Source organism: Bubalus kerabau, chromosome 14 (assembly GCF_029407905.1).
Source record: "Bubalus kerabau isolate K-KA32 ecotype Philippines breed swamp buffalo chromosome 14, PCC_UOA_SB_1v2, whole genome shotgun sequence".
Lineage (NCBI taxonomy): Eukaryota > Metazoa > Chordata > Mammalia > Artiodactyla > Bovidae > Bubalus > Bubalus kerabau.
Window position 1 is genome coordinate 50,534,370 of NC_073637.1, and position 22,812 is coordinate 50,557,181.

At 38.9% G+C, this 22,812-nt stretch overlaps 1 long non-coding RNA gene across 2 annotated transcripts in view; it reads left to right on the forward strand.

The window, feature by feature from the left end:
* The window catches only part of LOC129626874 (uncharacterized), a 394,198-nt gene that overhangs the window by 107,009 nt on the left and 264,377 nt on the right, over positions 1-22,812 (forward strand). Inside the window, exon 4 of one of the 2 annotated variants that reach the window (XR_008702273.1) lies at positions 885-1,472. The exons of the other annotated variant lie outside the window; for it this stretch is intronic. This is a non-coding gene — a long non-coding RNA (uncharacterized LOC129626874). Of the gene's footprint in view, positions 1-884; positions 1,473-22,812 lie in introns of those variants that run through there. 2 annotated transcript variants of the gene reach the window in all.

Genomic DNA, 22,812 nt, shown 5'->3' on the forward strand with positions numbered 1-22,812 from the left:
TTGGGATGCAACTTTATCAACTAGAGTAGAGTATTTGTATACAGTTCCTTTGCTTTTAGCTTTATTCCACTCATTTCTAGCATTCCTTCTGTCCCTTTTCCCATCACCCTGTTCAGAGTCATTTCATATACTTGTGATAAAGTTAGGTTATTTTTTCACAGTTTGCATTCTGTTTTTGTATCTCCCCTGCTCCCTCCCCACTCCCTAACCTCCTAAGTTATGTTTTTGAATTGCATATGTTAAGGTTCACTCCTTGTATTGTAAAGTTTTATAGATTTTGACCAATGGATATAGTTTCATACAGAATGGTTTTATTGCCTTAAAAAAATTCCTATATATGTTCAACTCTCTTCCTAGTCACCGAATGTCTTACAACCACTGATATCTCTACTTTTGACCTTTCTAGAATGTCATAAAGAAGTATGTGATATGTAACTCTTTTAGACTGGCTTCTTTCACTTAGCAATGTACATTTAAGACATCCATTTTTTTAAATGACTTGATAGCTTATTGCTTTGTTATCATAGAAAATGATTGCAAATGTCAGGATATACAATTTGTTTATCCATTCACCCATTCAAGGACATCTTGGTTGTTTCCAGTGTTTGGTGATTATGAATAAAGCTGCGCTAAACATTCACATGCTAATTTTTGTGTGGATATAAGTTTTCAAATCACTTGGATAAATACTGAGGATTTCCACTGCCAGATTATACAGTAAGACTATGTTCAGCTTTGCAAGAAATTGTGTCTTCCAAAGTGTCTGTACCATTGTGTATCCCCAACAACACTGAATGAGAACTCTGTTGATCTCCCTCCTCATCAGCAATTTCTTAGATTTCAGTCATTCCAATAGGTATGTAGTGATATCTCATTGTTTACAGTAAAGCGTCTGCTTGGAATGCAGAAGACTCGGATTCGATCCCTGGGTCAGGAAGATCCCCTGGAAAAGGAAATGGCACCCCACTCCAGTACTCTTGCCTGGAGAATCCCATGGAGGGAGGAGCCTGGTAAGCTACAGTCCATGGGGTCACAATGAGTCGGACACAATTGAGCGACTTCACTTTCACTTTCTAATGCCAAGTAATATTGAGCATCTTTTCATATGCTTATTTGCATCTATGCATCTTCTTTGGTGAAATATTTGTTCAAATATTTTGCTACGTTGTTTCATCTGGGCTACGTGTTTATTTATTATTGAATTTTAAGAGTTTTATGTATTTTAGTTTTAAAAATACTTTTATATTTAAAAAGGAAGCCTGCGTCAGCAAATATTCCCATGTACTAAAAAAGTAAAATGTACTGATTAAACAAATTATTAGTTTTATGTGTTAGTGTATACAAAAGGATGATTTTTGATTCTGCTAGTTGTTCTTCCTTACTTTTTATACCTTAACTTAATATTTTGGTTAATGTCAATTGCAATCATAATAAATTTGATTTAACTCCTCCAATCTTCATTCATGTAAACTCCATGAGGCCAGATTTTGTCTCTTTTGTTCTACTGTCTTCAACCATATAGAATAATAATCACTCAATAAATATTGGTTGAATAAACAAATTAATGAACCTGAAAATGAAGTAGTAATTAATCAGTCAAGTATAGAAATAGTTTATCATATTCACTACATTTTTTCAGTCATATACAGATATTTTGACATCATATGAAAATACCATTGTGAGCAATTTATAATATAAGATTGCCTATTTCCAAGTAAAGCAAATGCTGTCCTAAAGATTTAAGGGACTATATTAATTTCAGATAGGCATGGCCCAAAGGAATCTAATTTAAACATGCAATTTAAGACTGTGGACTTTGAAATTTCCTTTTTATATCTTATGGCAAGAATACACATAAGAGCTGTACAAAAAAGATCTTCACGGCCCAGATAATCACGATGGTGTGATCACTGACCTAGAGCCAGACATCCTGGAATGTGAAATCAAGTAGGCCTTAGAAAGCATCACTACGAACAAAGCTAGTCAAGGTGATAGAATTCCAGTTGAGCTATTCCAAATCCTGAAAGATGATGCTGTGAAAGTGCTGCACTCAATATGCCAGCAAATTTGGAAAACTCAGCAGTGGCCACAGGACTGGAAAAGGTCAGTTTTCATTCCAATCCCAAAGAAAGGCAATGACAAAGAATGCTCAAACTACCGCACAATTGCACTCATCTCACATGCTAATAAAGTAATGCTCAAAGTTCTCCAAGCCAGGCTTCAGCAATATGTGAACTGTGAATTTCCTGATGTTCAAGCTGGTTTTAGAAAGGGCAGAGGAACCAGAGATCAAATTGCCAACATCCTCTGGATCATGGAAAAAGCAAGAGAGTTCCAAAAAACATCTATTTCTGCTTTATTGACTATGCCAAAGCCTTTGACTGTGTGGATCACAATAAACTGTGGAAAATTCTGAAAGAGATGGGAATACCAGACCACCTGACCTGCCTCTTGAGAAATCTCTATGCAGGTCAGGAAGCAACAGTTAGAACTGGACACGGAACAAAAGACTGGTTCCAAATAGGAAAAGGAGTTCGTCAAGGCTGTATATTGTCACCCTGTTTATTTAACCTATATGTAGAGTACATCATGAGAAACCCTGGACTGGAAGAAATATAAGCTGGAATCAAGATTGCTGGGAGAAATATCAATAACCTCAGATATGCAGATGACACCACCCTTATGGCAGAAAGTGAAGAGGAACTAAAAAGCCTCTTGAGGAAAGTGAAAGTGGAGAGTTAAAAAGTTGGCTTAAAGCTCAACATTCAGAAAACAAAGATCATGGCATCCAGTCCCATCACTTCATGGGAAATAGATGGGGAAACAGTGGAAACAGTGCCAGACTTTATTTTTCTGGGCTCCAAAGTCACTGCAGATGGTGACTGCAGCCATGAAATTAAAAGACGCTTACTCCTGGGAAGGAAAGTTATGACCAACCTAGATAGCATATTGAAAAGCAGAGACATTACTTAGCCCACAAAGGTCCATCTAGTCAAGGCTATGGTTTTTCCTGTGGTCATGTATGGATGTGAGAGTTGGACTGTGAAGAAGGCTGAGCGCTGAAGAATTGATGCTTTTGAACTGTGGTGTTGGAGAAGACTCTTGAGAGTCCCTTGGACTGCAAGGAGATCCAACCAGTCCATTCTGAAGGAGATCAGCCCTGGGATTTCTTTGGAAGGAATGATGCTAAAGCTGAAACTCCAGTACTTTGGCCACCTCATGCGAAGAGTTGACTCATTGGAAAAGACTCTGATGCTGAGAAGGATTGGGGGCAGGAGGAGAAGGGGACGACAGAGGATGAGATGGCTGGATGGCATCACTGACTCGATGGACGTGAGTCTGAGTGGACTCCGGGAGTTTGTGATGGACAGGGAGGCCTGGGGTGCTGCGATTCATGGGGTCGCAAAGAGTCGGACACGACTGAGCAACTGATCTGATCTAATGCATTCATAAAGATATAACTTATTTAATATTGTGAGAAAATATTTGTCATGTCTGTAACATTTATCAAAGAATGTATTTGGAAACATGATCTGGTTAGCACTAATGTCATAGAAAGAAATATTTACCTGGATCAGCTTTCAAGCAAATACCATTTTTTTGGGCTGTTGTATTCAGATACACTTGAATGTTTTAGATGGTGGCTGAAATTATCTGCAACAAACTTTGAATCATCCTGTTTAATGTAATTTACAGCGAATGCTTTGATTTCCAAATCAAAAATATTGATAGACCATACTTTTGATAAAAAAGGTAAAAATATACTATGAATTCAAATGCTCACTGATCTTTATGGGAAAAATACATAGTGAGATCAGAAGATAATATGGGCAGTCATCTGTCTAATTTGTGTTTATCTGCCAGGGTACACATTTGAGTGTTAATCTTTGAAGTAACTGAACACTCTACCCTATGCTTACCTGTTAAAATGCCTTAGCAGATTATGCTGTATGAATCTCTGTACACTACTCTACTCAACTGCAAGTACTTGAGCTACTTAGCTCCTTTCATAAGTCTTATGGTAGCTTTTAATCCAAGCAGACTCAGTTGATATTATTTACAGTTGTACCACAAATTGGCTTTGAAAGATTAGAAGTTTCAACTTTACTGTGCTTCTGTTTTCTTATATTCATTTGAAAACATACTCAGACTCAGTAACATAGAAAACTGTGACCTACTGATACAGCAAATATGCACCATGAATGAACTTTCCTAGTAACTGCGTGTTGATAAGACACTCTCCATAATGAAAAGGATTTTGCTTCTCTTCAGTATATTTGCTTGAGAGTGGCATGTGATGTTGACATACCATGTGTTTCTGGGTTATAAAAATTTTTAATCTCTTAGTGTGTTCATCCATGAGGAGAAAGCACCCATCTCACTCAAGCCCATTATACAAATTAGAAGCCTTTGTTCCCTTCGTGTTTTGTTGGTAGGCATTAACACAGAAACTATGAACGTATTGGAGCTGGAAGTAATGGAGTGAAATTGCTCACACCATTACTTTAAATTGAAATGCAGACAGTTCATCTGTATAGAAGTTGTGAGATCTTTTTACCTGAAAGAATAAAAACACTGAATGGTAAGATGTAAACAACAACAAAAACCCACTAGATTTTAAGGCAGGATTTTTCCCTCTCAGACTCTCTACCTGAATCATAATAATTTTTGAAAATCCCTTGTTTTCATCTATAGTGGCTTCAGAACCTAAGTGGAGCCTTGCTCTGGAAAAACCAGCATTTTAAAATGGAAAGCATGTCCCCTTTGAGCAGAAGTTGTATTCTTTTTTATTTTCTTGTGTTACTGTAAATTACTTTTTTAGCTCATTGTTAAAGGAAAAATAGGAACGCATCATTAGTTAAACACTAATGATCCTGAATTAAGAGGAAAAAAAAAAAACTTGAGCTAACCAACTTTCTGCAATTTAACTACTTCTGTTTAAAGTAAGCTTTTCATGATCCTACATAGATATTTACTTCAAAAGATGATTTCTTAATAATACTAACTTTTTAATCTACTTCAGTGAGGGGAGGATGTTAGGAGAAAATATGGCATTTTATAACACAAGCTCTTTTAAAGCAGATGGGCTATGTCAATCTCCAAGACAGTTTCTGCACTTGTTCCTATAGAAATCGTAAATGTGCCAGAAATCGTGGGAATGTCATGTTAGCAAAATATAATAAAACATGGGACAGTTTTCATTTTCTGAGACTATAATAGTAGTAATTACGCTTTATAAGTTCTCTACTACTAATCAAATATGCAGAGTTGATAGTCAGCTCTTGAATCTTTTTGAGGGTGTACTTCTGAAATTACTACCCACTTACAGAATCACAGAAATACGCTATTTCTAATTTCTTAGTTTGGAGAAGGAAATGGCAACCCACTCCAGTGTTCTTGCCTGGAGAATCCCAGGGATGGGGGAGCCTGGTGGGCTGTCATCTCTGGGGTCGCACAGAGTCAGACACGACTGAAGCGACTTAGCAGCAGCATACATGGGCTTCCCAGGTGGAGTGAGCGGTAAAGAACCTGCCTGCCAATGCAGGAGACATAAGAGACGTGGGTTTGATTCCTAGGTCGGGAAGATCCCTTGCAAGAGGGCATGTCAACTCACTCCAGTATTCTTGCTTGGGGAATCCCATGGACAAAGGAGCCTGGTGGGTTGCAGTCCATAGGGTCGCTCAGACTCGGACATTACTGAAGTGACTTAGCACGTAGTTCTACACATAGGGAAACTGAAGCTCCACGGATGACTAAAAATCTGAAAGAGCTAAGGAGGGGAACTTTCAAAAATCCCTCTGTCACATTTCCCCCTACCAGCCTTACATCCCTAGACCTGGCCTTGCTGTGTTGTCATCAGAGGTGAACTATGAATTATCCTTGTTTAGTCACTAAGTCATGTCCGACTCTTTTGTAATCGCATGGACTGTAGTCCCCTGGGCTCTTCTGTCCATGGGATTCTCCAGGCAAGAAGACTGCAGTGGGTTGCCATTTCCTTCTCCAGAACTATGCATAGCGCTATCTATATCCAATCACTCCACTTGAGTGTCAGATCTTATTCCCTCTTGCCAACTCAGGGGAAGCCCTGTAGTAAGTAAGCACTGTCACTCGCCTTCCATTGTGACATTATTCTTCTTTGGCCTCTACTGAACCATTTCCTATTCTCCTAAAAGAAGGAATAAGAATCTTCTCCCAAATTATGTTTACTTTCTTTATAGACCACTATATGCTCTCAGTTTTCTTTCTCTTTTGCTTAATGCGCTATTATAGCTCAGATCATTCTCTGGTTCCCTGACCTCTTAAAATGTCAGAGGTATACAAAATTTGGGTGTTAGTCCCTTCTTCTCCTATATTCACTGTCCTGGTACTCTAAGGTCTGAGAGCTTAACAGATCATCTATTTAATGACAGCTTACAAATGTACATCTCTAAGCAACTTGTCTATTGAAATCCATTCTTGTATATCTATCATCTCCAGTTGGATGTCTAATAAATCTCCAAATCCAACATTCTAACTGAACTCCTCTATTTTTTTCCCCAAAAGCTGTTCAGCCATAGTCTTCTCTCTCTCAGTAGATAGTAACTCCACCCTTAAAATTGGAATCATTTTTAACTCTTCTATTTCTTTCACATACCACATCTAATCCATCAGAAAACTATGGCTTTACTTTCAAAATACATCCATCGTGTCAACTCTACTCCAACATAAAATAAAATTTGAAAAACATGTCCAGGATACAACAGTAGATCAAAATCAAACTGCTCCTACCCCAGTCCAAGTGTCCATCATCTTGTACCTAGACCTCTGCAATTGCTTTCTAACTCTCGTCAGACCTGGGGACTTGCTTCTATGGAACTGATTCTCAACCCAGAAGCCAGAGTGATTCCTTAGACACACACATATCATGTTTTGCCTCTAAGGAAAATTCTTCAGTAGCATTCCAATTACCAGAGTCTGTGTAGAGATATACGTAAGTAAGGATATGATTAAATTTCAGGACAGTCTACTAAAAAATCCAAGGTATTGTGGAAGGGCATAGATAATCACCTATGATTATCAGTATGGGAGTGGGTTGCCATTTCCTTCTCCAGGGAATCTTCCCAACCCAGGGATTGAACCCAGGTCTCTCACATTGTAGACAGACGCTTTACCCACTGAGCCACCAGGGAAGTCCAATATAGATAATCACCTAACTGAATGCTGGAGGACCACTGAATCCTTCTCAGAAAAAAAGTAACATCTATTCTGTTAATCAAAGAATAAATAGATGTTATCCCAGAAACTGAATGGTAAGGTGTAGACGCTGAGGAATCAACACAGAGCTCTCAGCTCTTTGAGCTCATATACTGTGTCAGTTTTTTAAGTGTAAATAGTTTACATCTATCTATTCATTTAATATTTTCTACAAACCTTTCAGGTAAGTAGTGTTACTATCTTTATTTTACAGATGCTGACAGTAACACATGCTCAGTCGCTCGGTCACGTCCAATTCTTTGCAACTCCACAGACTATAGCCTGCCAGACTCCTCTGTCCATGGAATTTTTCAGGCAAGAATATTGGCGTGGTTGCCACTTCCTTGAACCCAGGTCTCTTGCCTCTCCTGCATTGGCTCCATTAGCCGTCGGTGCTACCAGCAGTACCTGGGAATCCCGACTAACACATAGGTAGCTATTGGTAGAGCATGGATTCAAACTTACCTAGTTCCTCTTGAAGAGTAAGGCACCAACTACCATAATTGGTGAAGTTAGCGAGACTCAGATCCTAGAGGTCCTCAGGTCCAAGTAAAAAATTAGACTTTGTCCTTAGAATCATAAGAGATACTTTTCCTACTTTGGACTGCAGTAAAAATGAACTGGGCAAGAAGAAATTGCAGAGTACTATCTTTGGCTTAATAAACTGCCTAGGTTAAAATAAATCCAAACTTCTTTAGTGGACTTGTGAAGTCCCTTATAAATTCTAGCTCTCTGGCCTCATTTCAGGCCATTTGCTATTTTTCTTTCTTCCCCTGTATCTCTTACCTCTGCATTTCACCTAAACTGTGCTCTAAACATTCTTGCAGATACCCTTCCCAGAAAAGTGTGCCCACACATAAAGACTGCATACTTTATCACATACTTTATCACTGTTTGAACAGATGGAGGTCTTCTCAGCTGGTTTAAGTGTTCAAACTCTAGAAGCTTATTGTTTTCTGACTCACCAGTTCTGATTAGGTCATTGGTCTATTTCTTCTTCCTAAAAAGAAAAAAAAAAAAGCAATTCTTTTCTCTACTTCAGATCAGATCAGACACTCAGTCGTGTCCAACTCTTTACCACCCCATGAATTGCAGCACGCCAGGCCTCCCTGTCCATCACCAACTCCCGGAGTTCACTCAGACTCACGTCCATAAAGTCAGTGATGCCATCCAGCCATCTCATCCTCTGTCGTCCCCTTCTCCTCCTGCCCCCAATCCCTCCCAGCATCAGAGTCTTTTCCAATGAGTCAACTCTTCGCATGAGGTGGCCAAAGTACTGGAGTTTCAGCTTTAGCATCATTCCTTCCAAAGAAATCCCAGGGCTGATCTCCTTCAGAATGGACTGGTTGGATCTCCTTGCAGTCCAAGGGACTCTCAAGAGTCTTCTCCAACACCACAGTTCAAAAGCATCAATTCTTCAGCGCTCAGCCTTCTTCACAGTCCAACTCTCACATCCATACATGACCACAGGAAAAACCATAGCCTTGACTAGATGGACCTTTGTTGGCAAAGTAATGTCTCTGCTTTTGAATATGCTATCTAGGTTGGTCATAACTTTCCTTCCCAGGAGTAAGCGTCTTTTAATTTCATGGCTCCAGTCACCATCTGTAGTGATTTTGGAACCCAGAAAAATAAAGTCTGCCACTGTTTTCACTGTTTCCCCATCTATTTCCCATGAAGTGATGGGACCAGATGCCATGACCTTAGTTTTCTGAATGTTGACCTTTAAGCCAACTTTTTCACTCTCCACTTTCACTTTCCTCAAGAGGCTTTTTAGTTCCTCTTCACTTTCTGCCATAAGGGTGGTGTCATCTGCATATCTGAGGTTATTGATATTTCTCCCTGTAATCTTGATTCCAGCTTGTATTTCTTCCAGTCCAGCGTTTCTCATGATGTACTCTGCATATAAGTTAAATAAACAGGGTGACAATATACAGCCTCGATGTACTCCTTTTCCTATTTGGAACCAGTCTGTTGTTCCGTGTCCAGTTCTAACTGTTGCTTCCTGACCTGCATAGAGATTTCTCAAGAGGCAGGTCAGGTGGTCTGGTATTCCCATCTCTTTCAGAATTTTCCACAGTTTATTGTGATCCACACAGTCAAAGGCTTTGGCATAGTCAATAAAGCAGAAATAGATGTTTTTTGGAACTCTCTTGCTTTTTCGATGATCCAACAGATGTTGGCAATTTGATCTCTGGTTCCTCTGCCCTTTCTAAAACCAGCTTGAACATCATGAAGTTCACAGTTCACATATTGCTGAAGCCTTGCTTGGAGAATTTTGAGCATTATTTTACTAGCGTGCGAGGTGAGTGCAATTGTGAGGTAGTTTGAACATTCTTTGTCATTGCCTTTCTTTGGGATTGGAATGAAAACTGACCTTTTCCAGTCCTGTGGCCACTGCTGAGTTTTCCAAATTTGCTGGCATATTGAGTGCAGCACTTTCACAGCATCATCTTTCAGGATTTGGAATAGCTCAACTGAAATTCCATCACCTCGACTAGCTTTGTTCATAGTGATGCTTTCTAAGGCCCACTTGACTTCACATTCCAGGATGTCTGGCTCTAGGTCAGTGATCACACCATCGTGATTATCTGGCTCATGAAGATCTTTTTTGTACAGTTCTTCTGTGTATTCTTGCCACCTCTTCTTAATATCTTCTGCTTCTGTTAGGTCCATACCATTTCTGTCCTTTATCGAGCCCATCTTTGCATGAAATGTTCCTTTGGTATCTCTGATTTTCTTGAAGAGATCTCTAGTCTTTCCCATTCTGTTGTTTTCCTCTATTTCTTTGCATTGATCACTGAAGAAGGCTTTCTTATCTCTTCTTGCTCTTCTTTGGAACTCTGCATTCAGATGTTTACGTCTTTCCTTTTCTCCTTTGCTTTTTGCTTCTCTTCTTTTCACAGCTATTTGTAAGGCCTCCCAGACAGCCATTTTGCTTTTTTGCATTTCCTTTCCATGGGGATGGTCTTGATCCCTGTCTCCTGTCTTCTCTACTTAGGAACCAAATTACTCAGTACAGAATTTAAATATCATAGATCTGGGAAATTTCTTCTAAGTCTTACCTTCCTTACCAAATGGGTATAGGTAAGTAGGCATCTATTATTCAGACTGGTCTAAGGGGCTAGGTTATGCCATCCTATACCATCAAACCACCTGATCTTGAAGCTTCACACATCAGAGGGTTTATTTTTTTCTTTTATGCAAAGGCCACTGTGAAGCAGACTGCTTGTATCTCATTATTTTGAAATTTCAGCTGGAGGCTTCCAATTTGCCATAACAGGGAAAGAGAAAGATGAGGAATAAACCTCCAGCTGAAAAATGCTTCTGCCTGAACCTGGAACTTATCATTTCGGCTTTCACTGCAATAACCAGAATTATGGTGGCGACTAACTTTGAGTGTTATAAGGAGCTTCTGGGCCAGTCAACAGTGCTTCCATAGGTAACATACATGAAAAAGTGGTCAGTGCAGAAGGAGAAGAGGGCATTAGAGGATGAGATGGCTGGATGACATCACCAATGCAATGGACATGGACTTGGGCAAACTTAGGGAGATGGTGTGGGACAGGGAGACCTGGCATGCTGTAGTCCATCGGGTTGCAAAGAGTCGGACATGACTGGTTGACTGAACAACAGCGGTGGTCAGTTAACCTCTTGTTCACCTCTAGCCTCACTTTATGATAATTCTGTGTTTACATTTCTGCTTCTTTATTATAACTATCAGCTTTTAAAGGGCAAGATCACCATTTGATCTTTGTGTTTGTCCTAACTCCTAGTTTAATGAAAGTCAATTCAATTCAACTATGTTGTTGAATTGCATTGATTAGGCATGGTTTGTATTGTAGTCCAGGTTCCCAGGAAAGAGACAGTGAGAGAGATATTAGTGTAAAAGAAGTTTATTGAAACATGTTTTTGGGACCAAGTGGAAATAGCACCCCTGGGCACTGGGAGAGGTTGGTCTCTGATGCAGTCTCAATGGCGATCTCCAGCTGTTTCCACTGGCAATCTAAAGCTGAGATGACTCTTTAGAGTTGCCCCAATTTGGGGCTGAGTCCACTTTTATATGCCAGCATCAGCCAGTCTTAAATTCAGGCTGCCACAGGGAAGGGAGATGTGATCTTGAATGAGGGTGTTCACTTCAGTTTAGGGCAACTCCCAGAGGCAAAGTCCTTAGGGGAGATCTGCCTATAGCAAAGTGTCCACTCCCATTTAACAAAAAGCAAGTAACCTCATTTGGTAGTGTATTTAAACTATCCTATGTAAATAAATACTATACTCACTTCGGTGCTAAGAAAACAAGAGGTATAGCCAATAGCCCAATAGACTCCTATTTAAAACCACTTATAATTTGGGGCTTAAGAGTTTTGTGACTTCCAGTTTATTCACTTTGGTATAAATCAAATTTTATTGTAATTTTCTAGCCCTACATTCGGAACTCAGTATAAAATTGGTTTCCTAAACGGTACAGACAAATTCCACATTTTCATCCTAACATGTATTTACATCCACAGCTATTCAGTTGTGTGGGTAATTTAAGCCTCTGAGTTAGGAACTGGTTTCACTGCTTCTTATCTATTCAAAAATAGTTCATATGAGCAAAAGCTATGTCTAAACAGAATTTACTCAGCAACATAAAAATATGTTATGTAAAAATAGAGCCTGAATAGAGTAGTCGTTAGCTTTTTAATAGGCTCCAATAAATAAGAATGAGTTAGAATTGACTTAGCACTTAAACTGACAATCTTAACTTTGTGACTGCCAGGCAAATATTTTTTGTGATACCACATAGTTTATTTAGCTCTTTTCTGTGGTTTATTTTTCTGCTTCTAAAACAGAGATTTAAAAGCTTAAAATAAAATCATATATGGTGAATAAGATATGGATGTTTCAGAACTTCTCACACTGGATTTGTCTTACAAATATGCTGATATCTTTCCTTTGAATATTTGCATGTAGAAAGCAGTGCTATTACAAACATACAATTTTGTGCTTTGGGCCAGTTAGTTTGAGGACAGTAAAATAAAACACCAATATGATAAGTCCTTACAGTAGAGTTGTCTGGAGCTTTTTAAGAGAGACAAATGTTTGAGCACAAGAGTTTACCAGTTGAGAGATACTGTAATAGTTATAGATCCAGAGTACAATAAGAGCACATTACAGGGAAGAGGACATTCTGTATGTGAGAATATTTTAAAATGGTAAAGCAATAAATCTTGCCATGTAACAAACAATTTCAAAATTGTAATGGCCTACAATAGCACACATTAACTTTCAGGCTTATAGTTCTGCAAATCAACTGTGGTTCAACCAGTGTCGGCTTGCTATGTCTGGGTCAGGCTGGACAAGCTTCCTGTTGGAATCAGGTCTACCCTGTATGTATTCATTCATACACCTGGTTGAAGGGAGTGATTACTGATTCTCCTCTCATAGAAATTACAGCCATGCAAGAGACCAACCCAAATGGCACAGATATGTTTAAAACTATTGCTCACATTCCATCCACTAATTCCATCCAAACATTCCATTGACCAAAGGGAGTCTAATGGCCAAGCTCATGATGGATGAGCCAAGGAAATAAACTCAATCCACACTAGTGAGAAGTACTGCAAAAGTCACATGGGGAATCCAAGGACACAAATTCTATAACAGAAATATGATGAAAGGTTCAGGAACAACAGTCCAATCCTTCATTAAGTTTCAAAGAAGACTTGACATATTTGAGCTGGATCCTGAAGGATGAATAGAAGTTTACCAATAAAACTCCAAACTGATTCCAAATCTAACATCCTACTCTGTTGCTTTTCCTAAAACTTTAAGCTATTTAATTGAAAAAATATATAACTGCTTTATTATTTCCAAATAGCTACACTGTACAACTATCTGGTACTCTTTTATCCTCAATGTCATTGTCAAACTAACTTACCTAACTTCCGGCATTGTTCAAGTTCTAGATAAGATTCCCTCCTGTCTTCCAAAGGCTTTTACTCACCATCTATGAAGCTTGTGCTTGCCTTTGAGACTGCTGTATGTTATGCTTAGGCTTGTTGCTTTCCAACTTTCTCTTTTATTTGCAGATCTTCAGAAAATCTAGTGTGCCCAGTATCTGCTCTGAGTCTTGGAGAGCTGTGATGATTGTTTTACATGACACTCCTGCCACTTTTGCATTGCTCATCATCTCTATAAATACGCTGCCTTTTTGCTTTTCATAAGTTATTTCTTTAATTTATGCATAACCTAAATATCTCACCACTCTTCAATATAAATAAGTTGATGCTTTAAGAGTACTTTGAATTGACTTACAGCTAAAACTTTTGATTCTGTGTAGTCATTTTTTTCCTATGTGCTCAGTTGTAGATAATACGGAATATGAGAGTTAAAAATAATAAGATTTTTTTTACCTTGATTGCTATGCAGTGAGATTGCTTCCCATTTTGTATGTTCCTTGAGTTCTCTCTTATTATTTGTAGTCTATTTCAATCACTGGAATTCATGCTCAGTTGCTCAGTCATGGGCTACATGTAGACTGCCAGACTCCTTTATCTAAGGGATTTTCCTGGGATGAATACTGGAGTGGGTTGCCATTCCCTTCTCCAGGGGATCTTGCTGACCAAGGGATCGTACCCACATCTCCTGTATCTCCTGCAAGGCAGGCAGATTGTTTACCCTGGAACCACTGGGGAAGCCCCGCTGGAATATCCAAAGGCAAATTAATACCATTGCTTGTTTTACATCCAGTTCCTGCCTTTCTCTGAGGAAAAAAATCTTGACTTACGGTAAAGAGCAGTTATTGTTAAAAGAAATGACTCTTGGAAGTAAGGAGTTAACAGGAGTTGTAACTAAAAGCAGTGTGAAAAAAGAGATGAGAGGCTGTGGACTTCAGATCAGCAAGCAGAAGAGAGCACTGAGATTCATGAATGTAAGAGAAACACTTGTATTGCCAAGGAAAAATTAAAAATTGTCAAGTTCAGACAAACTATTAATGCATATGTAATGTGGAAGCACAGACTCCTGGTAAGAACTAGCCTTAGGCAATATTTCATTTTAAAACAGAGAATACTTTATATTATGATTCTACAAATGAATGTTGTCTAAATATTTTTGTTAATTGCAGAATATTTCACGATAATAAGGATCATCAAGTGTTGAAAATGTAGTTATTCATTTGACACTGAAAAAAAGGGAAGTACACGCATTTTAAGAATAAAAACTATGGCTTTTCTGGATTTGAACTACATTCACACCTTGGAAATCAGCAGAAATCAAGGTCTTTCAGCTCATAGAGGTAAAGGGTTTTCCTGAATATTCTGAAGCACAACTACAAGGAAAATTTCAATTTTCATTCTTTACTAGTATTTCCTCAGTGCCTTATGCAAACCTTTTCATATAAGATATTCAATAAGCATATATTGAACAAATGGATATCTACTGAATAGCCCTGAATCATGGCTCCATGTTGAGTGCTAGAGTGGATAAAGAGGAGAAAGAGTTCACCAAGTTTTATTCATTCAGCTAATATTTAGTAAGCAGTTATTATGCACTGTTTTAAATGCTGAAATTCAGTATTATAAACCAGACAGGAAAAGTCTGTGATCTCATGGAATTTACATTCTACTTGGGTGAAAGATAAACAACAAGCAATAAAAATGCAAAAGGTAACAAGCTAATATTAGATCATCTGCATCTGGAGCTATAAAGAAAATGAAGAAGATAGTACTGCTGAGAGAGGATGGAAGTGGGGGATCCCTCTTACGGTGGATCGATGATCAAGGGACAACTTTCTGCAAAGGTGCCGCTTGAGCCAAGACCTTATAATGAGGAGACAGCTCTTTGTGGAGCCATTGGGGAAAGTGGAAGGAAGAGTAAGTTCAAATTCACTGTGACAGAAAAAAAGCTCTGTGGGTTTGAGCAACAAAAAGGAGGCTGGTGTGACTGGAGGGTACAGAATGTGATAAATAAGAGAGGGAGTCAGGGACCAGAATGTTAGAGCCTTGTGCCTGAAGCCAGGATTTTGCATTTTATTTTAATCACAATGGGAGTCTTATCAGGGAGATTTTAAGAGGAGAAGGTTATATTATTTAATTTACAATTTTGAAAGTCATTCTGACTGCCTTTTTGGGAAAGATTTGAAGGGGAAGTGGGGGTGGTCAAAAGCTACTAGTTATTAGGAGTGTATTGCCCATAACCAAGGCTAGAGATCTTGATGGTTTGGACTGGGTTACAATGAAAATAGACTTTACACACATTTTAGAGATAGCTGATAGATCTTGTGGATGGATAGCATGTGGATGGGAGGGAAAATGAGTAATCCGGAATATTTCTGCTGTTTTGGAATTGTAGGTCTGGATGGATTGGGGAGGCGGGGGAGGTCATTTTACGAGATGGGAGAGACTCCTGGCTGGAAGAAACTGCTTTTGTAGTTTAAAAAAAAAAGGCAGCAAAGAAATAATGGTTATCACCATCTTTCTAAATTCCATATATATGCGTTAGTATACTGTATTGGTGTTTTTCTTTCTGGCTTACTTCTAAAAAAAAAAAAGAGAAATAATGATTAAAGAAAGTTTACAGTCTAGCTAGCAAAGAACACGCACATATACACACATGACACTAAAGGCAAGTTAAGAAGTATTTGTTTATTTACTTGCTAAGTCATGTCTGACTCTTTCAGCCCCATGAACTGCAGCATGCCAGGCTCCCCTGTCCTTCACTGTCTCCCAGAGTTTGCTCGAATTCATGTCCGTTGAGTTAGTGATGCTATCTAACCATCTCATCCTCTGCTGCCCTCTTCTTCCCTTGCCCTCAATCTGAAGAGCCGACTCATTGGAAAAGACCCTGGTGCTGGAAATATTCCAATGAATATTCAGGACTGATTTCCTTTAGGATTGACTGGTTTGATCTCCTTGCTGGCCAAAGGACTCTCAAGAGTCTTCTCCAGCACCACAATCAAAAGCATCAATTCTTCAACCCTCAGTCTTCTTTATGGTCCAACTCTCACATCTGACCATGACTCCTGAAAAGACCATAGCTTTGAATACATGAACTTTTGTCGGCAAAGTGATTCTGCTTTTTAATGCACTGTCTAGGTTTGTCATAGCTAAATAAATTATAAGACCCTGAAGGAGTACAGAGGAAAGACTTATGCTCATTGAGTGAGTCATTTCACATGCTTATGTTTCAGAATTTCTAACTTGAAATGAAATAAATACCAAAAGCGCTTAATTATTTCACATTGCATGAAGACTGGATGTACATGTTTAGTCCAATAATATAAAATAAATCCACTTAATAATATAAAGAGGTAAACTAGTACATCTTTTTTAGCTTTCCCCTCATGGTTTCAAAATAACTGAGATAGGGCTAGCAACATATTCTCACATGACGGGACCTCTGCTGCAGAAACGGGATGGGAAGGATAAAGAAGCCCAATTCCTGTTGGCTTTTTCTTTTAATCAGGGTTTTGTTTTTTTGTTTTTTCCTGGAAGCCCTCTAGCTGATACTTATTATATTTAATTGGCTTGAGCTGGGCCATGTTCTCATCTTTGGATCAAACACTAACAAAAGGAAACTAAATTGCCATTATTGATTGAGCTCAATCATAATTGAGCTTGTGAGTCTGAGGGTCATAACTTCCTACAAGTAATACAGATTCTCCACGCCAAAAAAAAAGGAAGACTATTTGTCACCCTAGATATGATCAGAGACCCAAATATTCCATTTTTAGCTGGTCCTTCAGTGATAAAGGCAAAGTTGAGTTTGTATACTCACTATATTCCAGGCTAAGTCGAATGTCTGGCTCATGGTAGATAATCTATAAATACACATTATTAAATGGATAATTAATATTTACTTGTTGAATGAATCACCACTTCTACATGAAAAATACAAGAGGTCTTATACAGGAGGTCAGAGTGACAAGATAACTTGTTCAAGTTAATTCAGTAATAAATGTTAGAGCAAGACTCAAACTCAGATGGCTTCTGCTCCAATGCCTGAACTCTGCTTATCGATACACACTGATTTTCATCAAAGTCTAATAGTGTAGTTGACTACATAGCCCTAAAAGGACACTAAATCCAAGGTCTGAGAAAAGGGAGATTCTCAATCACAGTTAAGAAATCCTAGGAAACTAGCTAAAGCAGTTTTTAAAAAAATGCTTAATTAATTTATTTTTGGCTATGCTGGCTCTTCATTGCAGTTTGAAGGCTTTCTCTAGTTGCAGTGAGTGAAGGCTACCCTAGCTGCAGTACATGGGCTTCTCATTTCGGTGGCTTTTCTTGGGGAGCATGGGCTCAAGGACACCCGGGCTCAGTACTTGTAGTGCACGGGCTTAGTTGCTCTGTAACATGTGGTATTTTCCTGGACCAAGGATCTAACTGGTGTCTCCTGCATTGCAAGGTGGATTTTTAACCACTGTACCCCCAGGGAAGCCCAGAAGTTTTGTATCTTTCTTGATCTTTCATGACCTCTTAACATCCACATCACTGTTATAATAATCATCTCCATTTCCTTGGCCTCTCCCTAGTTTTCAAATTTACCTGTCCCATCACATCCTTATTTTCTTCCCCAACCAAACTAGAACTTGTAGTCAATTCTGTTAACTATTCAGTCACAGGCAGATATACTTCCTTCACTGACTGATATGGATCAATTACAAATTTGTGTCAAGCCAACTTCTTGTTTCATTTCTCCCTCTGACAGAGACACTGAAAATGGCTGAGAAAAATCCCATAAACATATTGCCCAGGTCCCATCTCATCGCGTGCTTCCGTTTCATTCAGCAGTTCATTTATTTGTATCACATCACCAGTGCTTCTGACTTCCTAGAGTATCTCTCTCAAATCTTTTTTCTTCTCCTCAAGTCCCCTTCTTTAGGACTTTTACAGAATTGTTGTGTTTCTTCTTCTTGGTACATGATAAAATTGTTCTTTGCCATCCACTTGGTTTGGCATTGCCATGTTAGATATTGGGGTGTGACTTTGTTAATGAAGTGTGTCAGCAGATGTGGAAGTTTTGAAAGCCAATGCAGGGTCTTCCGTAGAGGTCCAGCGGTTAAGACTCCTGGCTTCCAATGCAGAGGGTGCAGGTTCGATCCCTAGTTCAGGAACTAAGATTCCATGTGCCACATGGCCACAAGATAAAAAAAAAGAAAAGCCACTGCATTATTCATCATGTTCCCCTTCCCTTGCCTTAGTAACTTTCCAGGTATGTGTCAAGGTAGAGCCTTCATAAGCCTAGTTCCTGAAGAATTTAGATAATCTCTATCCGCCCAGTGGTTTATGCTGTATGTGGAGAAGAAACCCATTTTTCCTGTGTTAAGTCATAAGTAGTTGGGGTGTGTTTGTTACCACTGCATCATTCAGCCTGTCCTAACTGTTACAACCGCTTGTAGAATTTCACATAATCCTTCTCTTGAAATTTCTTCTTTGGGTTTAACCATTCCATTATCTTTGTGTCCTTAGGCTATAATTTTTTGATCCTGCTTTGCAGTCTTCATGATAGTGTCCCTCTTTTTCTGCTCAACTGTCTTCTTTGATCCTTCTGCCCAGTTGTGGATAAGCACATTTACCATCAATCCTTCAACTTCTATCTAAAACCTAATAGCTCTAAAGTTTGTAACTCCAATAAAGACTTCTCCTCAAATATTCAGATCTACATGTCCAAATGCTATACACAATTTTCACCTGGATATTTTCCTCAACTTCAGTTTTTCTCTAATTATTCTCACTAAAGAAATTCTGTCTTTCAAGTTCCATGTCTTTGTAAATGTTCCTTCAATCTGCCTGTATCCTAAACCAGAAATCTGGAAATAATCATAATTTTATTCCTCTAAGTCACTCAAAATAGCATGTCATTATATAAATTCTACACCTAAAATATTTTTTCTATCTTCCTCTTCTTTGCCTATTCTCCTTCTGGGACTGTATAGTCCTAAACCATGACAATTTCAATATACCTTTGAAGCCTCCCCCTCTCTCCTCTAGGGCATACATTGCTGCCAGAGTTCTGTTTATAAAATATTGATTAGATCACATAACTCTTATATTTAAAAATGACTCTGAAATTTTATTGTCAATGGCACAGAAACTATATTGCTATCATAGCTTAAGAAGACCATCAAAGACCAATCATGCCTAAAACCACGTTTTTCTAGTGCTCTTGCAACCTTCCAATCAAATTTGTGTAGAAGTAGACATTTATTTCTTGATACATTTGTTCGTGACATTTCCTCATCTGGAATGACCTTTCCCTCTTCTTTTTAAATGATCACTACTGAAGTCTTCCTTGAGCAGCTCTTTCTCTGACAAAATGAATCATTTCCCCTCTCTGTTTCAATGATGAACTACAGATAACATTTACTGAGCAATCGCTACCTGTATTTGTTTCCTAAGGCTATGCAATAAATTACCATAAACCTGATGGCTTAAAACAACAGAAGTTTACTCACTCACACTTCTGGAGTCTAGGAATTTCAAATAGGTGTCAGCAGGGTCATGCTCCCTTTAAAAACTCCAGAGAAGGATCCTTCCCTTCTTCCTTGTAGCTTAAGGTAGTCGCTGGCAATCTTTGATGTTCCTGGCAGTACAGATGCAGCTCTTCAATTTCTGCCTCCATTTGCACATGACCTTCCTCCCTGTGTGTCTCCTTTGTGCCAGGGTATTCATGTCTCTCTCTCCTTTTTCTTATAAAGACAGCAGTCATTTATTATAGGGCTGATGCTAATCCAGTATGACTTCATTTTAATTTGATTGTATCTGTGAAGACCCTATTTCCAAATAAGGTCTCATCCATAGATCTCGGGTGTGTGTATATATATATATAAAACCTACATTTATATTAAAATAATTATATTTTTATTTTATATAAAATATATTTATATTGTATATATATTTGAGGAAGAGGGCACAATTAAAAACACTACAGAACTTTTTAGCATTGTGCTGAGTACTTAAGGCATGGGGTTCAACCGTATGAAACTGCCATTTCTGTAGACCAAAAGGAGGTGATTCTTGACAATTTCATATGGTTCAATCCAATATTATCATGCTGAGTGTTCATAAATCTCTATCATGTAACCCTATTATTCCCATTTTAAGAAGAGGACACAGAAGAGGTTCATTACTTGCTCCAGGGCATACAATTAGTAAGCGATAGAGCCTAAATCAAACCTACTGAGCCTAACTCCAGGAACCACTCTCATAACCATCATAATATGTTACTCTTCTGCCAGTATTAAATCTTGTGTTCATCTCTGTTGCATCTTTTATCACATAGCTGACATGTCTGTTCACCTTCATTCTGTTTTCTGAGCTGCTTTGGGAAATTCTATTTACTACCTGTTAGCAACACTAAAGATAGTGCATGCCATTAGAGAGAAAACAAATGTTCCTTGAAAAACTAAATGAACTCCTGGTCTGGAAAATGTTTATTCCCCTAAAGAGAAAAGAGGGCATCAGTTCAGTTCAGTCGCTCAGTTGTGTCCGACTCTTTGTGACTCCATGGACTGCAGCATGCCAGGCCTCCCTGTCCATCACCAACTCCCAGAGATTACTCAAACTCATGCCCATTGAGTTGATGATACCATCCAACCATCTCATCCTCTGTCGTCCCCTTCTCCTCCTGCCTTCAGATTTTCCCAGTTTCGGGTCTTTTCAAATGAGTCACCTCTTTGCATCAGGTGGCCAAGGATTGGAGTTTCAGCTTCAGAATCAGACCTTCAAATGAATATTCAGGACTGATTTCCTTTAGGATGGATTGGTTGGATCTCCTTGCAGTCCAAGGGACTCTCAAGAGTCTTCTCCAACACCACAGTTCAAAAGCATCAATTCTGTGGTGCTCAGCTTCCTTTATAGTCCAACTCTCACATCCATACATGACTACTGGAAAAACCATAGCCTTGATTAGACAGACCTTTGTTGGCAAAGTAATATCTCTGCTTTTTAATATCCTGTCTAGGTTGGCCATAACTTTCCTTCCAAGGAGTAAGCGTCTTTTAATTTCATGGCTGCAGTCACCATCTGCAGTGATTTGGGAGCTCAAAAAAATAGTCTGCCACTGTTTCCACTGTTTCTCCATCTATTTGCCATGAGGTGATGGGACCGGATGCCATGATCTTCGTTTTCTGAATGTTGAGCTTCAAGCCAACTTTTTCACTCTCCTCTTTTGCTTTCATCAAGAGGCTCTTTAGTTCCTCTTCACTTTCTGCCATAAGGGTGGTGTCATCTGCATATCTGAGGTTATTGGTATTTCTCCCAACAATCTTGATTCCAGCTTGTGCTTCTTCCAGCCCAGCGTTTCTCATGATCTACTCCACATATAAGTTAAATAAACAGGGTGACAATATACAGCCTTGCCGTACTCCTTTTCCTATTTGGAACCAGTCTGTTGTTCCATGTCCAGTTCTAACTGTTGCTTCCTGACCTGCATATAGGTTTCTCAAGAGGCAGATCAGGTGGTCTGGTATTCCCATCTCTTTCAGAATTTTCCAGTTTATTGTGATCCACACAGTCAAAGGCTTTGGCATAGTCAATAAAGCAGAAATATATGTTTTTCTGGAACTCTCTTGCTTTTTCAATGATCCAGCGGATGTTGGCAATTTGATCTCTGGTCTTTTCTAAAACCAGCTTGAACATCTGGAAGTTCACAGTTCACGTATTGCTGAAGCCTGACTTAGAGAATTTTGAGCATTACTTTACTAGCGAGTGAGATGAGTGCAATTGTGCGGTAGTTTGAGCATTGTTTGGCATTGCCTTTCTTTGGGATTGGAATGAAAACTGACCTTTTCCAGTCCTGTGGCCACTGCTGAGTTTTCCAAATTTGCTGGCATATTGAGTGCAGCACTTTCACAGCATCACTTTTTAAGGTTTGAAATAGCTCAACTGGAATTCCATCACCTCCCCTAGCTTTGTTCGTAGTGATGCTTTCTAAGGCCCACTTGACTTCACATTCCAGGATGTCTGGCTCTAGGTGAGTGATCACGCCATCGTGATTATCTTGGTTGTGAAGATCTTTTTTGTATAGTTCTTCTGTGTATTCTTGCCACCTCTTCTTAATATCTTCTGCTTTTGTTGGATCCATACCATTTCTGTCCTTTATCGAGCCCATCTTTGCATGAAATGTTCCCTTGGTATCTTTAATTTTCTTGAAGAGGCTCTAGTCTTTCCCATTCTGTTGTTTTCCTCTATTTCTTTGCATTGGTCGCTGAGGAAGGCTTTCTTATCTCTCCTTGCTATTCTTTGGAACTCTGCATTTAGATGCTTATATCTTTCCTTTTCTCTTTTGCTTTTCGCTTCTCTTCTTTTCACAGCTATTTGTAAGGCCTCCCCAGATAGCCATTTTGCTTTTTTGCATTTCTTTTCCATGGGGATGGTCTTGATCCCTGTCTCCTGTACAATGTCACAAACCCCCATCCATAGTTCATCAGGCACTCTACCTATCAGATCTAGTCCCTTAAATCTATTTTTCACTTCTACTGTATAATCATAAGGAATTTGATTTAGGTCATAGCTGAATGGTCTAGTGGTTTTCCCTACTTTCTTCAATTTAAGTCTGAATTTGGCAATAAGGAGCTCATGATCTGAGCCA